This window comes from Octopus bimaculoides, chromosome 6, assembly GCF_001194135.2.
Source record: "Octopus bimaculoides isolate UCB-OBI-ISO-001 chromosome 6, ASM119413v2, whole genome shotgun sequence".
In the NCBI taxonomy this organism is placed as follows: Eukaryota; Metazoa; Mollusca; class Cephalopoda; order Octopoda; family Octopodidae; genus Octopus; species Octopus bimaculoides.
The window spans coordinates 80,998,437-81,002,063 of NC_068986.1; the positions used below are offsets into that span (position 1 = coordinate 80,998,437).

At 35.5% G+C, this 3,627-nt stretch overlaps 1 protein-coding gene across 3 annotated transcripts in view; it reads right to left on the reverse strand.

Moving 5' to 3' along the window:
• Positions 1 to 3,627, reverse strand: part of LOC106876366 (homeobox even-skipped homolog protein 2) — a 92,946-nt gene that overhangs the window by 88,055 nt on the left and 1,264 nt on the right. The window contains exon 1 of one of the 3 annotated variants that reach the window (XM_052968902.1): positions 943 to 1,251. The exons of the other annotated variants lie outside the window; for them this stretch is intronic. The gene's annotated coding sequence lies outside the window, so the exon portion shown is untranslated. Of the gene's footprint in view, positions 1 to 942; positions 1,252 to 3,627 lie in introns of those variants that run through there. 3 annotated transcript variants of the gene reach the window in all.

The window sequence follows — 3,627 nt, forward strand, 5'->3', positions numbered from 1 at the left end:
TATATATATTAAAATATGAAAATGTTTTATTTTCCTTCAATACTTCCTTCCACTTGTACAGTGCATATACATGAGTTCAAACGGTTGCAAACAGGGATTCAAACGGCTTACACAATACTGTATACGTTCACCGTATAAAGAACGTTGCACGGTTGTATTGAAAGAAAATATTGAGAAAATTTCAAGAAACAAATAAATAAATAAATAAATAAATACTTATTTCCTAAAAAATTTCACTAGAAACTTATCTAATTAGTCATTTCGTGAGCCAAACCCTTTCTTTATTTACTCAGGTTTATTCAAATTGAAGTGGGGTTTTTTAAAATAAAATTATGGCAGGGATGAATCTGTTTGCAAAATGAAAACAAGAGTAAAAAGCAGGACTAAACCAAACAATATTAGGATATATTGATTTCAAATTTTGGCACAATGGCAGCAATTTCGGAGGAGGCGATAAGTCGACTATGTCGATATTAGGGCATATTATCATATGTTATTAATGATTAACCCATTTTAACCCAGGTTAACCCTGTCGAAATTTTGAATATAGTTTTATAAATAAGTATAACAAACATACGAAAACGTCCAGTTAACCTTTATTGCAGTAAATAAACCGAATACAACTGTCTTCCTTTGAGGACAGTGGGTCAAAATGGGTTACACAGAATTTAAATAACTTAATGTTTCAGATTTACCTGTATTTACCAGTAATAGAGTAGATTTGATATACAGGCTGTGAAATATTGACCTGCAAATTCACACAATATAATTCTTACTCTGCAGTTAACCAATATTGAATTCTCGATATCTCAGAGATAGCAGTACTAAATACAACTTGCTATCATTTCGGTCTACCTACACACACACACACACACATACACACACACACATGGCAAATTGTCTACTACAACTATCAACGAAAATACATCATTACTGACTTACCAATTCTAGAAACTGTTCTTTACAGACCATCTCAATCTACCAATTCTAGTGACTTGTGAGTATTAACCTCTGACAAACAGCACCAAATCAAATCTCAGCAACGATATCCATGTTTAACATTCTCCGGAATTCTCTGTAGACTGTCTGCCACTAGTTGCAAAAACCGTCAACAGCCACATCCTCATACAGGCAGGAACCCGTGTGACGCCCACTGGTTTTAGCTTATTAATTCTCTTTTGCCTCTTACGTGATATTAACTTCGAAGTTACATCAATAACTATATAATTGAATAAAATAAAATACAATCTATTTCCATCGCTATTTGTTTCAATTTAACTTTGTAGCCATTCGGCAGTCTATATCCCTCTCGCAGACTCCCTCCACCCCCTCTCTTTCTCTTTGCTATGCATATGCATGTGTGTGTGTATGTGTGTGTGTGTGTGTGTGTGTGTGTGTGTGTGTGTGTGTGTGTGTGTGTGTGTGTGTGTGTGTGTGTGTGTACCTGTATATCCACAGACACACATATATCGAAAGAGAGAGAGAGAGAAAGCGAGATAGAAAGACAGAGGGAGAGAGAGAGAGAGAAAGCGAGATAGAAAGACACAGAGAGAGAGAGAGAGAGAGAGAGAGAGAGAGAGAGAAAGAGAGATAGAAAGACAGAGAGCGAGCGAGAGAAAGAGAGAGATGGATAAAAGATAATGAGATATAAATATACGCAGATATATAGAGAGAAATATTCAAAAGGGAAACAAATCTATGAGACTTCTCTTGTGGAATTCTCTATACAATTCAAAATAATACAGAAATACATTAAAAAAAGTAATACACCCACTCCGTTTTATTTATTCAGTACCACGTCTTAAGTTGTAATTTTTCATTTTTTTTTTTTGTGTAAACTGAAATAAAAGATATGATGTTTGCGTGTGTGGTGTGTGTGTATCTCTGTGCGTGTATATAACCAATAAAAAATACATATAATGCGTTATTATGTTATTTGATTATGCACATACGTACGTATCTATCACACTCTCTCTCTTTACACACACACACACACACACACACACACACATATTTATAGATAGATAGATAGATAGACAGACAGACAATCAGATGGAAATACACGCTCAAACGCGCGCGCACACAGAGACACATGCACGCATCATATTTAATGATTTATAGGTCACATATCGCTACTACAATGACCTCTGTTCCTCAGAACTGATTGCTACCTCTACCACTCGGGTATTCTCAACCCACTCAGTTTTGGCCTTCTTCTTGATGCGTTCATCCCCCAAGGCCTCACATTTACTACAATGTCCACTCATTCCTCCACAGAATATCATCCCTCTGGACTCTTCACCCTGCTCATGATTTACCTGCATGTATTGACCTGCAAGAGCTTAAACGGAACATTAACGCCATCAAACCACACCAGTCTCAGACGACCTATAAATGTCTTAAGCAATGCCTTTTCCTCCAGACTCAACAAGTACAAACTGAATAAGCACTTCAATTTTGGCTGGTAACATTATCACAATATGCGTGATACATGTGCGTATATATATATATATATATATATATATATATATATATATAGTCAATTCAAATAAACGAATAAAAGAACAAAAAAGCGAACGCAAGGACATGCCATGCACATGTGCACAAGAAATATATTAGTTAGACGCTCGGTGAGTTTGACGTTTCGAGCATAGCTCTTCGTCGGAAAGGAAAAAAGGAAAAGTCCAAAGATGGAAAAGAAATCGCTAACGGCACATGTGTAGTTATATTGCTAATCCTCTTAACGCCTCACATTCGTCATCCTCTTCACTGTTTAATCATTTCGATGTCTGATTGTATTGAATTCACAACGAAATCTCATTGGTTCCTACTGAAGAAACTTCACCCTTTCTTTACTATATTTCCAACTAAAGTACTCTCCTTATATTTTTCAAAGATATTCTAAAAGAAACCTGTATTCATAAAATAATGCTTCTCTTTTTTATTTACTTGTATCCTTGAAGTGTTATTGGTACACAGTTTAACGAGAGCTATTGTGTATGTGTGTGTGTATGTGTGTATGTATGTAACACGAAACTACTCTATTACTGGTAAATACAAGTAAATCTGAAACATAGTTATTTAAATTCTGTTTAAGTATTAATAACATATAGTTATATACCTCTCAATATCGACGTAATCGACTTATAAATTCTCCCGAAATTGCTGGCCGTGTGCTAAAATTTGAAATCAATATAGTCTAGCTTACAAGAAATAGCAGTTAATTTCCACTCAAATAACATCTTAAAGTATTTTAAAAATAGAGATATTGAATAGTGTAAGTCCTGGGTAAATTGACTGAATTACAAAGACGAAAGCAATGGACTGGATGGACATGACTGGATGGACATGACTGGATTGTCTTGGACTATACGTCGGTTCAACTGTGGCTGACATGGAACTACAAATACAACTCATTTTGAGAAGAATACCCGCATGTATGCGTCCATACATACATGCTTTAACATTCTGTTTTCATTTTTAATGTTTTAGATATCACAGCTAGGCCATACTGGAGCACACTCACTCACAAACGCACTCATACACACAAATATATATTCTACTATTCTGTGTGTGTGTGTGTGTGTGTGTGTGTGTGTGTGTGTGTGTGTGTGTGTGTGTGTGTGT